The sequence below is a fragment of the Vulpes vulpes genome, chromosome 7 (genome assembly GCF_048418805.1).
Source record: "Vulpes vulpes isolate BD-2025 chromosome 7, VulVul3, whole genome shotgun sequence".
In the NCBI taxonomy this organism is placed as follows: Eukaryota; Metazoa; Chordata; class Mammalia; order Carnivora; family Canidae; genus Vulpes; species Vulpes vulpes.
Genome location: NC_132786.1, coordinates 42,887,122 through 42,896,784, shown reverse-complemented (window position 1 = coordinate 42,896,784; position 9,663 = coordinate 42,887,122).

Genomic DNA, 9,663 nt, shown 5'->3' with positions numbered 1-9,663 from the left:
CAAATTGAAATACATATTTTGTAACTCTTTGGTAGAGAGTACTGTTTCTGATTCTTTGTGTGTGTGTGTGTGTGTGTGTGTGTGTGTGTGGTGAATTCTTCCTCCTAGTCATTTTATTCAGTGCAGAGTGGCTGTATGAGCAGGCTGAGTCAAAAATATCAACTACAATCTAAGTAAATTCCACCCTAGGTGATTCTGATGAGTTAGATACCAGAAAATGAAAAAGAAGATCAGAACTAAATAAACCAAAAGGACCACTAAAGTGAAAAACAAATCTTAAAACAAAGTAGTAAAAATAAAAGGCCGAAAACCCCAAAGAAGAAGAAAACTGAAAAAGAATAAAAGAAAAAAATAGGTAAAGAAAAAAAAAAGGAAAAAAAAAGGACTGAGATAGTGCTGGTGAAGAACTGGTAGTGGAGAAAGAATGTAGTCTACCTGAGGAGTCCTAGAGGATGATCCTCTTGGTTCTGAGTGTATTTTGTTCTGTATGTTATGCTCAATCCCAATTTATATAAACCAGCAATACCTATAGAGGGCCCCAACACTGACCACCAACACATATACAAGATAAAAGGGGGGGGGCAGAATGCGAATGAAGAGAGAATATAATCTCTCAGAATGAACCGGCACAGTATTCCATTTGGTTTTGGGTGCATGCTGGTCATATTTTAGAAGATATTAACTTCCGCTATTGTAGAACAAAATGAGGCAGAGAAAACAAACACAAAACAAAAACCCATATCTTGTATATCCCTCAAAATTAAATTGAATATGTTGAAGGGAATCCATAAGTGAAAAATATATCTAAGACCTGTAATTGTAGAAATATGAAAGTCAAAAGGGAAAAGACTTAAAAATGAAGAGCTGGCAAAATATTGTAATTAAGGTGGAAAAAAGAGTAAACATATTGGAAATTTTTAGTCTGATATAAAAAAGAGTTACAATGGAAAAAGGAAAAAAAATAAAAACAAAGGGGGACCCTTTAGTTCTATATACTATTTCCCTTGGTCCTGGAGCTTTCCAGTGCTGCTGGGTCAAGAACTTGCTGTCCTGCTCTCTCCTTCCAGCTGGTCTTCTGTGGGAGGGGCCTGCTGTGCTGATCCTCAGGTGTGTGCACCTGTGCACCTGGGGGATGCCCCGCCCTCTGCCAGGTGCTGGGCTCCGTGGGAGCTGTTGACCCCGTGAGGCCTCTGTCCCCTGGTGGCCCCGCTCCATCCCAGGCACAGGATGACACCGGGAGGAACAACCCCACTGGTGGCGGTCGGCTCCCCAACCCTGGAGTCAGCTCCCCAGTAACTACCGCAGCTCCCAGTCCGGGGGCCTGGATGCTCCGGGGCGGGGCGCTGACCTGCACAGCTGGGGGCACCCCAAGCAGAAGCCTCCTCGCTGTCCCAGGCCCTCCCCGCCCGCCTGTCCCAGGGGAGCGCAGGATGGGGCCGTGTCCACCGACCCCCGGGTCATCCGGAGGCTCCCCGGCACTCCAGCCCTTTACCTGCTGGGCCGGGGTGCCAAGCTCTCCTGTTCCGGGTGCCCCTCCTCTGTGAGTGACCCTGGGCTGGAGGCCCCCGCCCCCGCGGTCCTGCCCGGGTCCCTGCGAGCACTTCTCCCCGGGAAGGGTCCGGGGCGGATTCCTAGAGTCCCCGCTTCTGGGGAGGCCCTTGCCGCCCTCTTAGCCCGGGTCCTTGCTGGGCCCTCCCCCCGGGTTCTTTGTTACTTATTTATGTGTCCCCGCCTTCCTACCTTGTGAGAAGTGCAAACCCTTCTCTCTGCAGCTTTCCGGCCATTCTCTCTTTAAATCTCAGGCTGAATTCGTAGGTGTTCAGGGTGTTTTGAAAGTTACCCAGGTCAGTTGGTGGGGCTGGGGCAGGTGAGGACCCCGCTCCTCTGCCAGCTTGCCCCGCCTCCTGAGAGATTTTATTTTACCTCAATTTATTGCATCACCATAGCTTTTTCTTTGTGTCAATCTGGGTTTCTGAACCGTTAGGGTACTGTTGCTGTTGTTTTTCTACCTGGAGAACTTCGAACATTATTGCAGGGAAGATCTGGTCGTAATGAATTCCCTCAGTCTCTGTTTTCCAGAAATGTCTTTATTTCTCCCTCACATTTGAGGAGAGTTTCCGTGGATATAGAGTTCTAAGTTGTTGTTTTCTTTTTTCTTGCAACTCTGAAAACATTTCCTTGCACACTCCGTCAGAACCTTTGCAAGTTAATCATAGTTATTTAGAAATCTGTTTTTATAATTCCAATATCTGTGTCATGTCTAAGCCACAGTCTGATGGTTTCTCTGTCTCTTCAGAATTTTTTTGTTTGGTCTTTTGGCATGCATGTTAATTTTTGTTGGTTGCTGGACATGTTTCATGGTCTAATGGGAACTGAGGTAAACAGATCTTTCTTGTGAAGATTTAAGTTAATCTGGCCAGGAGGCGAGCTGTATTTAATGTTTGCTGTAGTTATAGGTGGGAGAGTTTTAAAATTCCTCTAGTATCCTTAGTTTTGGTGTCCCTTCTTGCCTTTGGACTCCTCCCTGTAGAGTCTGGATCTTGGCATTTTTTTTCCATTGTAATCCACTGTTACACTGGAGCCCTGTGTGTGCTGGTAAGATGTGGGATAAGGAAAGTACTGTATAGTGTTTTGATTAAATGTCAGTAGTTTAGTGGGCTTTTTTCCCTAGGTCATGACCGTCACAGGCATTGTTCCAATAGTATAGCTTTTTCCCCTTTAGGTGAGACAGGATGGCTAAAGAGGACAGAGTTGGGTAGATGCCCCTCCTCCAGGTGGAATAAGGCTCTGGCAAAGACTTTCCCCTAGAAAGTGAGCATATTATGAAGAACACACTGGGCATATTTCATATTACTCTTTTCCTCCTCCTGCCAGAGTCAAGATAATATATTTCTTGATTTTTTAATTGTAAGTTGCTAGTGCATTTCCTAGTGGTAAAATTCAATAAATATGAGGTCCCCTAAATCTGGTGCCCCTGGAGTTTCCCACTGTCATTCTAGTTTATACTCAGCCTCCAGAAATTTGTTAAAATTACTATTTAAGTATTCCTGTCACTTTACGGTACTAGTAGCTTCTGCTCTAGGGAGCAGATATCAGCTGTGATCCTCCAGATTTAGGGGTGGACATTTGTCCTGCAACAATTCTCAGAATTGTTCTCAGAATTGTTCTCAGAATCCAGGGAAAGTAATTGATTTTAAGTTTGTTGCAGTTTTCTTATTTTAAGTGTGGAAGCGACAACGTCCAGGCTCAGGCCATGTTGTGACTGAAACTGTACATCCCCTGGATTTATTTTCTATACCTGTAGAGATTGATGTTTTGAAAAAAAAAAACATATTGAAGAGAATCCATTTATCTGATGTGTTTTTAGCTTTGGAAAAATAATACCTAGAGATATTTTGGGAGAGATCAGATTAAATTTTAGGTTTGATACATAATGGAAGGCAGTCCATGTATGGTAGGCTTCCTTACCCAGGGGACATATTTTCTTATTTGGCAGTTGCCTCCTTGGATGCCTGTATAAGGTAAAGGGGATCACCTGAGGCTTTGTAAGGGGTGTGATGAAGCTACTGTCTCCAGATGAGGTGTTTTCCATGTCCACCGGGTCACTGATGGTGTCGTAAAGAGCTCACAACTGCTTCCACCAACAAAAGTGAAGCTTTCCATCAGTATCGATGCCCTCTAAACCACAGAAGTAAAACATCAGGACTTCGTAGCAAAATCAGCCTTCAAAGGTAATTTCAAAACAACGTACTACTTCTCACTAATTAATTGTGGGTGTTTGTTTCACTTTCCAGAATCTACCTTCACCATTCACACATGATTTACGGCAGCAGTTTACAAATTTGGTGTCTTGCTGGAATGAGTGCTTCTTATAGAGTTTAACCAGCATTTGGTGCTGCTTTTCTTTCCAGACTATTAGGAATGTTTTCAAAACCCTTGTTGCTCAAGGCACCTTGAACAACTGTGCTCAGTGCACTGCAGTGTCAGAAACTACCCATGGTCAGTTTTCAAATCGGTGCAGTCAAAAATGTTGTTGATTTTTATTTGGTTAATCCAGATTTAAAGACCTATTAAAGGAATCTATCATTATATATCTAATACTATTTTAAAATGTGGATATTTAATTAGACACACTGAACTAGCGGACAGTTTAGGAAGCCATCATTTACCTTCTCTTTCTTACTTTGATGAATAATTTTAGTTTTGCAGATCCATATCTTTTGTAAGGAGCTTTGTCATTATTTATTCAATCTTATTACCCAGAGTAGAAGATTAAACCCTCACAAAGGCTCCAAATGTTTACTAGCTGTCTGATTTCATCTTTTACTTCTATTCTCCTTGAAACTTCCCTCTAGCCATGGCTTTCTTACTGTTTCTTGAACACATTATACATGTTCTCATCATTAGGACATGTGTACTGGCTGCTTCTTCTGCTAGAAACTTTTTATTCCTAATAAATGCTAATAAATCCTAGAGTCCCTAGGAATATTATTATTATTCAGTGCAGAGTCCCTAGGAATAATATTATTATTCCTAATAAATCCTCACTTCCTTTGAGCTTTTACTAAGACTTCATCTCAGCAAGGCCTACCTTGACTACCTTCTACCTTCTGCTAGACTAAGGTACCTTCTGCGAGTCTACCTTCTGCTAGACTAAGACTTCATCTCAGCAAGGCCTACCTTGACTACCTTCTACCTTCTGCTAGAAACTTTTTATTCCTAATAAATGCTAATAAATCCTAGAGTCCCTAGGAATATTATTATTATTCAGTGCAGAGTCCCTAGGAATAATATTATTATTCCTAATAAATCCTCACTTCCTTTGAGCTTTTACTAAGACTTCATCTCAGCAAGGCCTACCTTGACTACCTTATTTTATTTCCAGCTTGCCCTCCCCTGGTTTTCCTCATCCCCATCAATCTGATCTTTTTTTTTTCTGAGCCTCTTTCCATGCTACTATGCTAGTAATTTACTACTCAGTTTGTTTATTATTTATTGTCTATTTTTGTCCACTAGAATGTGAGCATCAGAGAGGTGGTATCTTTCCAAGGTTTGTTCCATGATGTATCCAGAGCATGTAGAATGGTGTCTAGAATATAGTAATTCTTGTTACACTAAAAAGCTTTTCTACTGTGGTAATTCTATGGCCTAGACACTGTACTAGAGAAACTGATGATGAATAAGAGATAGATCTTACACTGATAAACAGACCAGGAAGATACATAACACTGGTAGAAAAGAACATGCATTGGAGAATGTTGAGCAAGAAATAATGCATATCTGAACTACAGCTATGGCAGTGGAAATAGTTAAGTATAAAATTTAGAGAGATATTCATAGAAAAAGATCAAGAAGTCTTGGCTATTGATTGGATGGTAAAGCAAAAAGAAAAACATATAAAAATAGCTTCAATATTTTTTTTTTAGTTCCAATATTTCTAAACTGAGATTAGGAATGGTGGGAAATAAATATATTTAGGAAGTGAATATGTAGGTTCATTTCTATGTACATTAAATAGAAGATGCTTGATTGTATATTCAACAGTTGATGGTAAATAAGGTTATATAAATTCAGAGCATGAGACAAAGATATGAACTGTAGATATAAATTTAAGGGTCATTACTATTTGGGTTAAAACTGAAGTTAAGGTTTGGATGGTATTTTCAGAGACGGAAAAGTAAAAAAGATCAAGATGAGCAAAGAGAACATTGAAAATGACAATTTGAGAGACTGGAGAAGAAAGACCTACAAAAGAGAATGAAAAGGTAAGTCTGGAGAGGCAAGAGAAAAGTCAGATGTCAAAACAGAAGAAAAGTTCAGGAAAGGAGCAAGCTATTGTTATAGAGGTTGCCGACAGAGGCACACAGGATGGAGAAAAAATATTAGACAATAAATTATCTAAAATAACATCTTCAAATTTATATATCCTAGCTTAAAAATAGATGTGTTTGAAAGACATGTATGCTTATCATTTGGGGAGCAAAGATCCTAAGTGATAAATATATGATGGATTACAGTTTGGAAAGTATATTCATAAAAGTTCTATGTGCTCTTTGCTATACTGCAAATAGCATTGCATTCTTACTTAATTTGGGGAGACTCAGGAAAAGGATATGTTTTCATGACCTGTCATTTGATGGACTTAGAGGGCAGAGAAAGTGTATTTCTATTTGACGGAAAACACTTATACTATTTTTGTATGTGTTTTATCTAAATATATGCAAATGTGTGCATACAGATCTTTTATCTATACATAGCAGCAAAATGAATGACCTCGAGGGTGATTTTGTTATTGTGTTTAATACAATGCAATATTCATTTCTGAGGTGAATTTGCTGGCTTTATTAATGAGGCATATTTCTCTGCATATTTAGTGTGGATGAGAAATATTGATTATCACCATTTCCTTGATGGGTGTTTTTTATTTTTTTATGGAGAAACATGAAAATTGTACTCTACTGAAAATAATAATGTCTATCTCAATGAGCGTTAATGCGTCTACCTTAGACTTCAGTATACTGAGGCTATGTGAGTGAAGTGCTTTATGCTTAGGGCATCCGGACTTTTACTTTATTTGTGGCTATTTCCTCTGTGTATATTAGTGGTTATGATGATGATAATAGAAGGAAGAACACTTAATTTTGCATATTCTAGCTTACTGAGCATATGAATAACTCCATTTTACTATACCTTTCCTCCCCACAATGGGATATATTATTTTTTGAAAAGCGCATTTCTAGACCTTTCTGGACTTATAGTAGAGGCAAACATATGATGAGAACCTGTAAAGGCACAAAGGACTGGAAATAGTTGATAAAATCTGAAGCGATAATGTACAAAACATATCCCTTATTACAGCCCCAGGAGGGGTGGTACTAAAGTTCTGACACATTGTGTGTCCCACAGAGCCTGATGTATTTTCTTATACATTGTAGGTGCTTCTTAAATAGTCGGTGATGGAAAATAAATGTTCTAGACTTCTCTAAGGAGTACCTCACGCAGAGGAAACATGTGCACAAGCTCTGAGGCATGAAAATGTCCAGCACACTGGGAAACTGCATATGGTTTAGACAGAGAATGGAATTGGTTTTGTAAACCTATTAGGCTAAAAAGCTAAGCCTTGTAAGCAATGGGAGACCACTTCGAGATTTAAAACAGAGTTACGTTAGATTTGCATTTTAGAAAGAGGGTTCCTTCTCAGCCCTCTGTAGAGCTGGGATGAATAGGTCAACTTTTATGAAAAGTACAGAAAAAGATGAACCTACAAAGGTAATCAGGGTTGAGAAGGCAAATGACATGTTTTGGGAGCCAATGCAAGAGAGATTCACCTAAAAGGTGCAGAAATATTTAAGTAGAAACCAAAGGGTAGCCACTGGATTTAGAATCATTTCATTATTGTCTTTGCTCTCCCTTTGGAGAGCTTAAAACAGATTATCAGAAGTTGATGAGTGATCAGAAGATGAGCAAATGGAGAAGGCATGTTTACAATAATACTTCTAAAAGCCTCGTTAGGAAAGGCAGTTGGACACAGAGAAATGGTAGGATTTAATTTTTTTCTATCTTCCAAGGAACAAAAACGTGGTGTCTTCATATAATCAATGTAAAGAAAGAGCTTGATATATATAAGAAAGAAGAATAAGCAAATTCTGTTTGAAAAAGGAAAAGTAACCAGAGTATAGGTGGAGGGACTAATTAGTCCTAGAGAGCAGAAAGGACACCTAGCTCTACCATGGAAGGAAGGGAAGTACTATTGGCTGCAGAGGTAAATGAATTTGTAGAGGGAGTGAAAAAATAGGCTTCTGAAACAGAAGGTTTGTTGCTGGCTAAAAATGCAGCAGTGCATTAGTAAAACTCATTAAGCAATTTTCAATTACTAAGGCAATGGTCAAGAGCTTCCTGTTTAAGTTGTACTAAAAAGTACCACAGAGACCCATAATGCAAGAGTTGGACTAAAATCAGATTTATAAACTAATGATGTTACTCTCTCCTTGAGTATTGACTCTCACTTGCATTTTACTTATTAAAATAACACCTGCTGGCAAGAAGTTTATTTACAGAATGGTTTGTTTATTTTCTTGAAGATGAATCAGTCATATAAAATTAAAAAAATGCATATCTAGACTATTTACCAATTTCTCTTTCCTCCAAAGTTGTCTTTAGTTGTGCTTAATATTATCATTCTTAAAATGATTATCATTTGAAATTACCTCATGGTATCGTGACAAATAACTCTATTATTACTGCCTTTAAGAAAGGACAGGAGTGTAATGTTTTATGCATTTTTAAAACTATCTAATATAACATCTTACAGTCATTATAAATAATTATGAAGTCCAAAAAAATCATGGCTATAGCATGGTGTAGAGAAAGAAAGACAGAAATATAGAAAAAGGAAGGAAGGAAGGACGGAAGGAAGGAAGGAAGGAAGGAAGGAAGGAAGGAAGGAAAGAAGGAAGGAAGGGAGGGAAGGTAGGAGGGTTGGAGGGAGAAAGGAAGAGAGGTTTTAAGATGAGTACTGTGTGTTATACTATATGTTGGCAAATTGAATTAAAATAAAATAAAATAAATTTAAGAAGATGCACCACATGGGAGTTACTAAGTGTTTGGAGAATCCAAATATTTGTGGGAAGCCATGCCAAGTTGAGACCCAGTGCCTGGTACCTTTGCATTCCTCTGTGACTTGGGACATGCCTGATGTCCAGCAGTGTGCGTGAGGGCAGTGCAGCCTCAGCACAGACATTGGTAGGTGTTGGCACTGCCAGCCTCTGTGTTGTCAGGGATTAGAAACTCCATCCTTCCGGGAGGTTCAGTGGTGATCTTGTTGGAGGGTGTGGGGGGCCCGGCTCCTGTGGCTGGCACAACAGACCTGCTCCCGCCTCAGAGGGGCCACAGAAGGGGGACGTGATGGATGCCACGCTATAGTCAGGGAACCATCTTGGACACTGGTGAGGCATCTCCATGGCATTCCTGGGGATGCTGGGAAGAAAGTGAGGTGGAAGTTTTAGGGTATTCAAAAAGCAGGGGCAGATAAATACTGCACCAGAGCTGACATTAAGATCCTCCTGTTAGTCTTCAGATAGGGTGGCCAGGAAAACGAGTGGTTTATATTCACAGGCCTCAGATTCTCGTTTTTTTTTTTTTTTCTTCTACTCTTGGGTCCATACAACCTTTTACTACCACTACTATTACCACTACCACTGCTACCCTTATCACCACCAACACTACCACTGCTAAAATGCTAGAAACAAATAGTGATAGCAACATTTTTATGGCATGCAATATTTTACAGCAGCAAAGTTTTATAATGTGTTTACCTACTATGTGCTAGAGTTTCATTAGTTTTATCTGAATCACCTCATTTCTTTCTCAAAAATACAAACCCATAAGATAGGTAATATCCTAGTTGAGGATACTGTCAAATTGATACTTAAAGAGAAGAATGTCAGTAGCCACATTCACATGCCCAGTGTGTGCAGTCAGGACTCACACTGTTAGCTCTGCTATTACCACTAATGTGTCCTTCACACTTTATGACCCTTGGGACCTTAGAACTCATGATGCTCCTGAATCTTCTATGCCAAAGACTTACAGGGCACAGTGACAAGGAAAGCCCAATGTGGACAAATATTCTATCAAAGAAATTTCCCTTTTTAAATTTTTTGT